The sequence below is a fragment of the Zalophus californianus genome, chromosome 8 (genome assembly GCF_009762305.2).
Source record: "Zalophus californianus isolate mZalCal1 chromosome 8, mZalCal1.pri.v2, whole genome shotgun sequence".
In the NCBI taxonomy this organism is placed as follows: domain Eukaryota; kingdom Metazoa; phylum Chordata; class Mammalia; order Carnivora; family Otariidae; genus Zalophus; species Zalophus californianus.
In genome coordinates this window covers 121,358,360-121,370,538 of record NC_045602.1, presented here as the reverse complement: position 1 = coordinate 121,370,538, position 12,179 = coordinate 121,358,360, and the positions used below count along the sequence as shown (strand labels likewise).

Genomic DNA, 12,179 nt, shown 5'->3' with positions numbered 1-12,179 from the left:
TTATACAAAACCGCCAAACTGTTTTCCAAAGTGGTTGTACTATTATACATTCCCACCAAAATGCATTAGAGTTCCAACTGCTATAAAGTCTTTAACACGGAGTTATTATCGATCTTTAATTTCAGCCATTCTAGCAGGTAGATAGTGGTATCTCACTGTTGTTTTAATCCAGTTTCCTAATTAAGTAATGGGCATCTTTTCATTTGCTTATTGGCCACTCACGTATCATCTTTGGTCAAGTATCTCTTCGAATCTTTTGCTCATTTTAAAAATATGTCTTCTTATTACTGAGTTTTGTAAGAGTTCTTTATACACTGTAGATTACAATTTTTTTGTTATATTGTGAATTTTTTTCACAAAAAATATTGTGAGTTTTACAGAAGTAAAGGATAGGGTACATTTTTTAATTTATAAAGATGTCCAGTTGTAGCACCATTTTTTGAAAAGATGGCCCTTTCCCACATTGAATTGCTTTGGCCTATTTACTGAAAATGAAGTGGCCATATAATCACAAGTCTATTTCTGGATTCTACTCTATCCTTACACAAACAGACACTATTTTGATTACTGTAGCTTCACAGTAATTTTTTTTAACAGTAAGTTTTGAAATCAGGTTATAAAAGTACTTTAGTCTTGTTCTTTTTCAAAACTGTTTTGGCTATTCTATGTCTTCTGCATCAGTTTGCCAACTTCCAAAAAGAAGAAGAAGAAAAGCCAGCTGGCAAGTTTGTGTTCATAGGACAATTTGGAGAAAAATGACATCAAAACATTGCTGTGTCTTTTGATCCATGAACATGGTATCTCTCCCCATGCATTTATGTTAGTGACTCTCAAATTTTATTGTGTTATCAGAATTATCCCAAGAGCCTATTAAAAATGTGGCTCACTGAGGTCAGGTCACCCCAATGTTGAATATGAATCAACTGGAAGTTTATGTACCCAACACATGTGTGATGGTTTTAAAATTTGTCTAATGGTCCAACAGATTCTTTGATATTCCTCTGTTCAAGGGGTATGGCCTAATTTTCTTCTCCTTGAGTACAGGCTAGGCTTAGAAATTCATTCCTAAAAAAACAGGGTAAGATGGAAATGTCAGTATGTGACTTCTGCCACCAGGTCCTAAAAGGCACTGGATCTTTCTCCTTGCTCGGGGGGAAGCCAGATGCCATACTGTCAGGACACTCAAGCAGCCCTAGTGGAGAGGCCCATGTGGTGAGAAACTGCCATGTGAGTAAACCGTCTTGGAAATAGGTCCTCCAGTTTCAGGTAAGTCTTCAGACAAATGCAATCTCATGACAGACAGACAGACCCTGAGCCAAAACCACCCAGCGAAGCTTCTCCTGGATACCTGGCTCACAGAAACTATATTAGAAAACAAGTGTTTGTTGTTTTAAGCTGTAAACATTGAGGTAACATGCTTTGTGTAACAACAAATAACTAATAAAATGTATAGGCAGTGTATGTGCTCATCCCATTCCTGGCTCACGGCAAAAAAAGTCCCATTTGACATAATCCACTAAGCATCTATTCTGTGCCAGACCCTAAGGAAACAAAAATTTGATGAGATGTCCCTAGCTATAAGAAATTCTCATCCCACAGAGATGGTAAATATAAAATCATATGGTGTCAAAAAAAAAAAAAAAAAAAAAAAGCAGGACTTAAACCCAATCCTCCATGTAGCATACAGAATTGTAAAATGCTGAGTCAATCCAATACACAAAGGTGGTGACCCCTGTTCTCGTGACAGTAATAAATACTCACATGACATCTGCCCCAAACTAAGGACTTAACCATAATAACAACAAAACATGCCACCAGCTCTACAACCTGGAATGAAATCTGTGTTATTTGAATTTGTTTATAGGTCAGATTTACCAAAAAAGAAACAGAACATCAGGGGCACCTGGGTGGCTCAGTTGGTTAAGTGACTGCTTTCAGCTCAGGTCATGATCCTGGAGTCTCAGGATTGAGTCCCGCATTGGGCTCCCTGCTCGGCGGGGAGTCTGCTTCTCCCTCTGACCCTTCCCCCTCTCATGTGCTCTCTCTCTCTCTCTCATTCTCTCTCAAATAAATAAATAAAATCTTAAAAAAAAAAAACAAAACAAAACATCAGGATCTGCTATTATGGCCCAAGAGTATGGCAAGGATATAATATTTTTAAAAAAATTGCTCTGTGCATAATTCAACAAACACATAAAACAATATGAAAAAGACTAGAAGATAGACACCCAAATGTTAAAAGTAGTTATCTGTGGGTGGTAAATTTATGAGCAACCTGAGATTTTGTGTGTATACTTTGCCTTGTTTTCCAACTTTCCCCCATGATGAATCACTTTTACAATAAAAAATAAGTTATTTTTAAAAATTACCAAGATTGGGCACCTGGGTGGCTCAGTTGGTTAAGCAACTGCCTTCGGCTCAGGTCATGATCCTGGAGTCCCAGGATCGAGTCCCGCATCAGGCTCCCTGCTCAGCAGGGAGTCTGCTTCTCCCTCTGACCTTCCCCCCTCTCATGTGCTCTCTCTCTCTCAAATAAATAAATAAAATCTTTAAAAAAAATTACCAAGATTTATCAAAGATTTGACAAATACACGTGTATATAAGGAAAAGGTAGTTTCAGTCACTAAATATTTAAAGAAAAAGGAAATTAAGTAAAAGATGAACTGAAAGTAATTCCAGGTAGGTTTCAGATAACTAGTCTGACAATAACATTATCTTTTTAAGGGCACAAAACTTCAAAACTGATTTTAAAGCCAGGTCCCCAAGTCTTGTAAAGCAATTGTTAATCTAAAAACTCAAAACCAAAATGTCTGGTAAGAAACTTAAGGCTGTAGTGGAATAATTCTAGTGATACAAATAAGACGTAGGTCAAAGACCTGAATCCCAAGTGCCCTTAATTTCAAAAGAAGTTATTACATGCCTGTCATATGCTCAAACTGTGCTATGCGTGGTGTGACAGGTACCAAAAAGTTTAATATATAACAACTTCAAATATCTGAATGGCCATAGTACAGCTCCACATCAGACTGGGTCCTTCTTTCTAAGAAGAAACGACAAGTAAAACAAAATGGGGTGCCTACAGAATACCAACTGTGTATAAACAAATAAAATTACCAACTGACAGAGAAATGTAGAGATGATCTACACTAGGGTAAACTGATAGAGAAATAACCTCTACAGATGCACACAGAAGTGCTTCCAGGTGAATGGTGTCTGGAATTTGCTTTAAAACATCCTCAGGCCAAATATATAAATAAATAAATTAATTAATTAATTAATAAAACTAAATCTGGGGGATATGGGGAAAGATAAAACAAGATTGGCAGAAAGTTGGAAGTTACAGAAGTGGGGGTATAAGACACACGGGGAGTTCATTACACTACTCTCTCTACTGTTCATGTTTGAAACTTGTAATAACAAAAGCTAAACACTATCTTCAAGCTTCTTCCCTTCTAATCCCTATTTTTTCTTATTACATAAGGATCCAACAAGGAGAAGACTAGCTTAGTCCAAGAGGGGATTGTGTTAAGGAGCAGTAGAGAAAATTAGTTTGATAGATAACATTAACCCAAGAGCAAGGGTGTCCTACTCTAAGGATGACAGGGAGCCACCTCAAGCAGAAAAGGAACAAAATAAAAGCCATACTTAATGAAGATTAGTTGAAGGGCAGTGTGGGTAGAAAGGTAAAAGCAAAATAACTAGCTAGCAGTTTTTAAGCAGTCTTCCAGAACTCCATAAACTGGCTGTGTATAATAAATTCAGAGGAAGAATCAGACTCAGTCTTTGGGTCCAAGCTATTAGCGGAACAAGGTGCTTTCGCAGACACAGGAAAGCTGTACGGAACAAAGATGGGCGGGAGGAGAAGACTGGAGAAATGATGAAGTATGACTTCAGTTAGCGTCATCATTTCTCCAGTCTTCTCCTTACTTAAGGCAACATCAGAACATCTGACTCAAGATGTTGGTCAGAAGAGAAGCCAGTAAAAGTGAGAAAGTAATGCCAATAAGAACAAACTGATCTATATCCCTCATGGTAAAAACATTTATAGACAGTAGACTAATGGCCTTAAAGATTACTTCAAGTATGTACCCTTTCCCCTTAACTGGAATTCATCTACGAATAGACTGTTAAAATGTTTTGGAGAAAGGATCCTGCCACTTCAAGCATCTGTTAATGCAAAAAGAACTGTGTTGAACTTGACCATAGATTAGAAGTGAAAGATGCAAACCACTGCATATAAAACCACCAGAAAACCTCATTCGTTGTGATTTCAGGTCACCTAATAACCTGACAACACTTGTTCCAAATGCATGCGTTAAAAATTTTGAGATGAAGACATGGGAGAAGACCCCTGAAATAAGGCAGCCCCGAGAAAACAGAAGACATATAACAACTAATTCCTTTCACTCTAACTTAACTGAAGTTACTCCATAAGAATAGGCAGGTCAATGAATAGCTAGAGTAAGAATCAACATCTTTTGTTATTATCTAAGGTGTTCCTTGAGGTTAACAAAGATTTTAAGTAAAGAGATTTCCAAATGACAAGAGAGGAAAGTATCTGTGTTACCTCAGGACACATTCTCAGGAAAAACTGCTGGCTAGCATAACATAAGGACTTGACAGTTAATGTGCAAGAGAAAAGGAAATCTTTTACTACTGGATTCAGATTTATATTCTTAGGGTTAATTCAGTTTATAACTATTTCTAATATCTTCTTAAATCCAAAGGGCCCTGACAAAGACTCATCAGACGTGAACTCAACCCTCACAGAGCTGACAATCCAGTAAGGTAATTAAGATATGAGGCCAAAGAGCCATGGCCCAAGGCACTCAAGAGAAAAGGGGCACTAATTTATGTGCTAGAACCATGCTAGAGTACTTAGAAACGCACTTAGAAATGCTGTTTTATTCAATTTCCTTACCACTCTTACAATAAGGAAATACTGCCATTTCACGAAAGACAATAGTAATAGCTATCGCCTACTAAATGCGTACTGTGTAAGGTAGTATGCTTCCTGGGCCATCTCTGGTTTCCACAACTCTGGGTGGTGCCAATTTCAAATCTGAGACACATTTCTGCCTCTTTTAACATCTTGAAAAAGTTCATATAGTTCATATAACTCCTGTGGAAAGGGAATTTAGCAGTGTCTATAACAAAGGTAACAAACAAAATCTCTTTTGATGACCCAGCAATCCGTAAGAATTCACCCTGAAGACAACTTCCAAGGCAGAAAATTTATGCTGTTCTACGCATACATGAAAGCAGAGAAAAATTAAGTCAACAGAGAAGAAACCTTTCTAAATTTGAGACTTGCTGAAATGTATTAAAATTCCTTTCCTAATCCCAAAATCTCAAATGTCAAATGATTAACATTAAAGTAACGGTTTTCACTGCATCACGATGCTCCAATACTCAGAAACTACACACATTTTTTATAAAGGTAACAGACATTCCTCCAAATGTCTTCACATGAAACATACGGGTGTCAGGACCTCCATTTCTTACACAAGGGCAGAATGTTGTTCTTTTCTGCCCTCCTGCTATTTTTCCGAAAGGATAATAAAACAGAATTACTTTTATGGACATTTTGAAAAAAAGTCTTAAGAGTAAAAATAATTCAATCTAAGCTTAATGCCTCTTTTGTAAAGTAAAAAGTAAAACAATGAGGGGAAACAGCCTGATTCCACCAGAGAACAAGAAATAAAGAGCCTGGGTCCAAGAGGGCAGTGAAGTGTGAACATAGGCTCCCTGAAGGAGGTACTGTTTAAGCTAAGTCTTACCAAAGAACAGAAGGAGTCAGCAAAGTAAGAGAGGGCATTCTTGGCAGATGAGCAATTAAAGTCAACTGTCAATTATTACTTGTTTTATTTTTTTGCTGAAAAATTCATCTTCTCATGATTGAGAAAAATTAAGTGAGATACACTTTCCGCCAGCTAGGAAATGGTAGACTTGATTCTTACAAGGGACAAATTAAAAAATAAGATCCCGGGGAGCTGGGTGGCTCAGTTAATTGTCTGCCTTTGGCTCAGATCATGATCTCGGGGTCCTGAGATCGAACCCCACGTCAGGGGCTCCCTCTCTCTCTGCCTTTGCCTGTTGTTCCCCCTGCTTGTGCTCTTTCTGTCAAATGAATAAATCTAAGAGGAAGGAAAAAAAAAAAAGATCCCAGCATTATATTTATTTGGCCTCTCTTAAAGCCATGTGTCCCAAAAGCAGTTTCTTAAAAAAAAAAAAAGATACAGATGCACTCCTACTTCTTGTAGCTTTAGAGTCCTAATCCTCAATTAGATAGAAGAGAAACAAAACACCTAAGAATAAGAAACTTCAGTATCAAATAAATCCAGCAAAACTGAATCCAACTATTATAAGGTCCACAAAGCTGGCCTAATCCCAGGCTCACAATGAAGCTGCAGGTTTGGAAACCAGGTACAGGGTCAGCTCCAAGTAGCCAAATCAGTGTCAAACCAGGCATAAGATGAAGAGTTCACTCCCCACTAGGGAAACCAGACACATACACACATTATATGAAAAAAGAAACCAAAACACTTTGTGTTAAATATGTTTAAGAATGGGGGCACCTGGGTGGCTCAGTTGGCTACATGGATGCTTTCAGCTCAGGTCGTGATCCTGGGGTCCTGGGATCAAGCCCTGCATTGGGCTCCCTGCTCAACGGGGAGTCTGCTTCTCCCTCTCCCTCTGCCCCTCTCCCCTGCTCATGCTCACTCACATGGTGCTCTCTCTCTCTCTCTAATAAATAAAATCTTTAAAAAATAAAAATATATGTTCAAGAATGATGCAGTTAGCACAAAAGACCATGCTATACCCTAATGCCAATTACAGACATTACAGAATAGCAGAGAATGCTTTGAAAAGACTTCTGAAGGAAGCTGGAGGAAGCTTTGCTCTGGTTCAACAGAGTGAAAAATACCTGATTCAAATCCTTGTTCACTTACTATGACCCTGGGTAAAAGTCACTTTAACTACTGGGTCTATAAGAAGGCAGCACAGGTCAGTGATTTAGAGCTTCAAATCTCTGTTCATCAGCTTAGATACCTGTGACCTCAGGAAACTCACCTCTCCTGCAGATGAAGAAACCTGGGCTCAGATTATTTAAGTGACCTTAAAGAATTTTCTTTCAAAAGGCAGTCAAAATCCTTGTGTATGGTTGTAATGGAATTCCTGGCTAATTTCCACAAAATTACAAACTGCCAATAAAGTACAACTATTACTGAACCCTCTTCATGATTAATTTACATAGAACTAAATCAAGTCTACCCAATCATTCCAAGTAACTCAGAGTTCAGGTTCTATACATGCATTTAAGGCAGCAACCATGCCAATTCACCTTGCCCAACAAGCCAATGACAAAAGGCTATCTGATTTTCTTACCTGTCTACAGATACAGGAAAGAAAAGCACTTACGAATAAGTGAAACTGGCTTGCTCTAACAATCCTATACCCAGAAGCCTAAAAAACCTATCTACAAGTTTTAAGGGATGCACTGATAACACCAGTTAAGACCATCCCCATAGAAACATTTGCATTAGTTTAGCTGCAATCAAGGTGGCTAATAGTATTGCCAAGCTCCCTCTACTCAGGGTCTCTAATGCAATTGCTTTTCAACCCCAGCATAAACATTTACACTTTGAGAATAGGCTATGGGATTGGCAAAGATTACTGATCATTTTATTAACTATTCCATGATCTTAGAGCATTTTGCCACTCCACCATTCTCCTAAACTATTAGAGTAATCAGATCAGGGCAGAAGAGAAGAATCCTCCGCTTACTTGTAAACAAAAGCAGAGATTTTTTTCTGGTATAAAAGAGCTCTGTGCTATGATTTGAGCCAGACCTCATTTACAGTGATGACAAGTTTTGAGACTTAAAACAGCTGTATAAGATGACGGGCTCCTCCTCCTAAGATAGTCACCAAGTGTATGAAGGATAGGGGTGAGGAATAGTTATCCACCAAAAGCTGCCTGCCTTCCCCCAAGGAGGCAACTCTGTCAAAGATAACCTCTGCTCATCTCTGAACATAAATATACAACCACTGCATTAGGAAGGTGGGCACGGGAACCATTTGGGTGAAAGCGCTGGGTGAAGAAATTAATTTTCTAAAGAAGATATTCATCACCTGCTGCTCATTTATTAAATCAAGTTTATTGGGATAAATCCTTGCATCTTCTCCTTGCTCCGACTTTCAAACCCATGGATATCACATCCCCAGAAGCTGGAGTCTGGACAAAATCAACACTTCTACTTAACACTCTATACCCAGTTTGTTCTAACATTTTAAAGACTTTTTGTCTAGGACAGATAACAAGTTGGTTTTGGTGATAAAGACTGGCATCCGGGAGTGTGGTCAGTAACAGGGGTGTGTGAATCTCCCCAGGAACTCAATGCCAAACTAAAAGCAGTTAGGAAGCCTGAAAGCCCATCACTGGAAGGGAAATTGATTGAGGGGTGCAAGAATTCTACCCTTCCCTCTCCCCCACCACAGCTGTCTAAATTTGGACTTTATCAATTGTCATCAGTTTCAATCTAGGAAACTGCGATCCATCCTAATGGCAGCCGATTTCAATCTGTAGCCCACAGAAAAGTCTTTATCATTATTTTACAACAATTCTCAATAAGCACACTTCCAAAATTCCAGGTCATAGTTAATAGCCTTTCAAAGTAAGCAGGACAGATGGTGTTCTGGCTAAAAACTCAAAAAGCTCTGGAATTTAAAAGAAAAATGTTGGGAGGATTCAGCTCTAAAGAAAATCAAGAATGAGGGAAGAGACTAGTAACATTTCCAATTTTTAAAGTCAATATCATCATTTGTTCTCCCCCAAATGTGTACTATATATAAACAAGACCTACTGTCATAGCGGCGCCTGGGTGGCTCAGTCTGCCTTCGGCTCAGGTCATGATCCCACAGTCCTGGGATCGAGCCCCGCATCGGGCTCCCTGCTCAGTGGGAAGCCTGCTTCTCCCTCTCCCACACCCCCTGCCTGTGATCCCTCTCTCGCTGTGTCTCTGTCAAATAAATAAATAAAATCTTAAAAAAAAAAAAGACCTCTTGTCACAGACTCACTCATTTATTATTGAAACTAATGGGGTTCCCCCATTAGGGATCTTGTACTCTCAAGCTGATAAAACAAAAACCAACTCCAGCTGAGAAGATGGGCTTCCTTAAGGAAGCTGGGGTTCACAATATTCATTCATTTGAATATTTATTGTCAACTCTGTGTCAGGCATTGTTCTAGGTGTGGGAATATAGCAACAAAAAATACCAAGTCTCTGCCCTCATAAAGTTCCATAAAGGGCATAATAAACACCCTAACCCTTCCCAACAGCAGCAGCTGTTAAATGAGTAACTGTGGAAAAGGAGGCAAAAGGGTCTCCCTAACAGCCCAAGCTTCCCTGGACTCGGCTCTGTGAAGTTCCAGAATCAGACTTGAATGTCTCAGCTGGAGAAGACCTTCATAATAGGTTGAGGCCAAGTAAAAGAAAGGGTCAAACTTAATCAAATGAAACTTGCCAATTATTTTGCAAACTGCTTGAGTCTTTGTCCTCAATTCAATACATGGTAAAAACTTCATCATCAGAAACAGAAGTCCACTGCATTAGAAAAACACAGAGTTGCTCAGACAGAAACCCAGCATTTTCAATTTTTTTAAATCAGCTCTGCAACACAACTTCAAATTTCTAAAAACTGTCACATTTTCCAAAGTGTCTACGTGTTCAGAAGAAATGCTACAAATTGACTTAAAAACCCTGAAGAGAACCTACTTTGGTTCTTAAACATCAGTAACTCTGTGAGAGTAGTGACCATTGTCTCTAAGGACCTTGTAATGAAAAGACACAAATGAAGCAGCCAACTGGTATGTTTTAGGTCTCAGTCCCACACACACAAAAAGGGTTAAATAGTCAGAGGATATTTTCTCTTCCAGTTGTCTACTTCCGCATTTAAATTTCTTGGACTTCTTTTATGCTTTTACAACACTACAATTACCTTAACCTGTCTTTTCAGCCTCTTCCTGTCTATGCACCCTATTTTAACTTACTTTACAACCTTCTCTCCCATCCCACACCTTCCATTATGCTCCTTAAATTCAAGTTCATCTTTCTCTCTTCCTCTGGTTCTCATTCCCAGGGACTAATTAATTACATTAAAATTTTTAAAAAGAACTCAGATTTCAGTGATGGGACCACCAAATTGTCTTTAAAAAAATGTATGTTACCTAATTAAATATAAGGTCTTCTGAGCTGTAGTTTGTAGACACAATTAGGGTCCAGAACAGGCTGCTCACTATTATTATGCCAGAACTGAACAACGTATTTCTTTTTTTTAAAGATTATTTTTTTTTTTTTTTTTTTTTTGACAGAGAGAGACACAGCGAGAGAGGGAACACAAGCAGGGGGAGTGGGAGAGGAAGAAGCAGGCCTCCCGCCGAGCCGGGAGCCCGATGCGAGGCTCGATCCTAGGACCCTGGGATCATGACCTGAGCTGAAGGCAGACACTTAACTCCTTAGAGCAATTCTGAGTCTTTTACACAGTGTCCTGATGGGGTCCTTAATTAATATATTTCTCTGCTCTGGTTTGTTTTCCAATCTGTAAAATGACCTCTATTGACGCCTACACTTCTAGTCAAAAGAATCCTAAGACCTTTAAAAATTGTTTTATTCAGGGGCGCCTCAGTGGCTCAGTCGGTTAAGCATCTGGCTCTTGGTTTCAGCTCAGGTCATGATCTCGACATCCTGGGACTGAGCCCTACATCGGGCTCCACCCTCAGCACGGAGTCAGCTTCGGCTTTTCTCTCCCTCTCTTTCCCCCTCTGCCCCTCCCCTTGCTCACAATCTCACTTTCATTCTTACAAAAAAATAAAATCTTTTTAAAAATTTTGTTTTAGGGGTGCCTGGATGGCTCAGTTGGTTATCAACTCTTGATTTTGGCTAGGGGTGTGATCTTGGGGTCCTGAGATCGAGCCCTGTGTTGAGCCCCACCTCAGGTTCTGGGCTCAGTGGGGAGTCTGCTTGAGGATTCTCTTCCTCTCCCTCTGCCCCACCACAAATAAATAAAATCTTTAGGAAAAAAACTTGTTTTAGTTCAAAGTTAAAAGAGATTAAGGTAAAAAAAATTTAAATGCTTGAGACCAGTGGTTCTTAACTTTCCTGACACCTGGGACTTAGATCATCCCCATTTTTTTTGGTAACATGAAACTTTTTAATGCCTTTAAGATAATAAACCACCAGAAATAAGGGTGAAAGACTAACTAGAGATTAGAAGAAAAATGTGGAACAAATTTAACAAAGAGTTACTGTCTGTACCAAAGAAACAGCTTCTACAAATCAATAAGGAACAGATAAACAACTCGACAGAAAAATGGGCTCAGGACAGGAGTAGGCAATTTACAGAAAAATACATACAAATGGCCCAAAGGCCAAGAAGCCAGTCATGAGGGATGTGCAAATCAAAAGGTGTCATAATTTTTAAACAAACCGATTTAAGAAAAATGGAATCTGGTCATTGCCAGCACTGGCGAGGGCACGGGAAAGCACATACTTTCACAGATGCCTGGTAGGGTATAAACCAGTGAGGCCTCTTTGGAGGAATTTGTCAGAATATTTTAACACAAACTCTCCACGTGACCATAATCTACACTGTCCAGAATCATATTTTGAAAAACTCTGCCTTGTTGTTTCTTGGTCCTCTAGGCAATAATTAATACCAAATACCAGCCAACTGCAATAATGGACATGCTACTGATTTTATTTCATTTCTATTTCAGCTGGGTCTCCGTTCCTTTAAAAGGCAGGCACAAGGTGCTGAGTCAGCCCCTGGGGACTTTATTTAATTTATTTTGTACAGCTGAGAATGTTGAGTCTTTACAATTGAGGAAGTAAAGAGGTTGTTTTCACCTGCTACTCTCACAGCCCCTGTTTGAGGGGAAGAAGGAAGAACTACATAAGGGGTAACACAGCTTAGGCAAGTCAACTTGCTAAGGCAAGCGTAGTCAAGTTCTTTAGAATGTAAATTTTCTTTGTTGTTGTTTGGACATCAGTGGGCAGAGCCGTATTTTAGAGACAGGTAACTTGAGTCCAGCCAGTAGGACTCTGTTGGGAAAATGAGTAAGGAAAAAAATGGATTAAGACTCAATGAAACTACAAGCTCACAGTAAACTTTTGACAT

The 12,179-nt window shown here is 39.1% G+C and overlaps 1 protein-coding gene across 1 annotated transcript in view; it reads right to left on the bottom strand.

The window, feature by feature from the left end:
• Positions 1–12,179, bottom strand: part of TOP1 (DNA topoisomerase I) — a 90,420-nt gene that overhangs the window by 59,694 nt on the left and 18,547 nt on the right.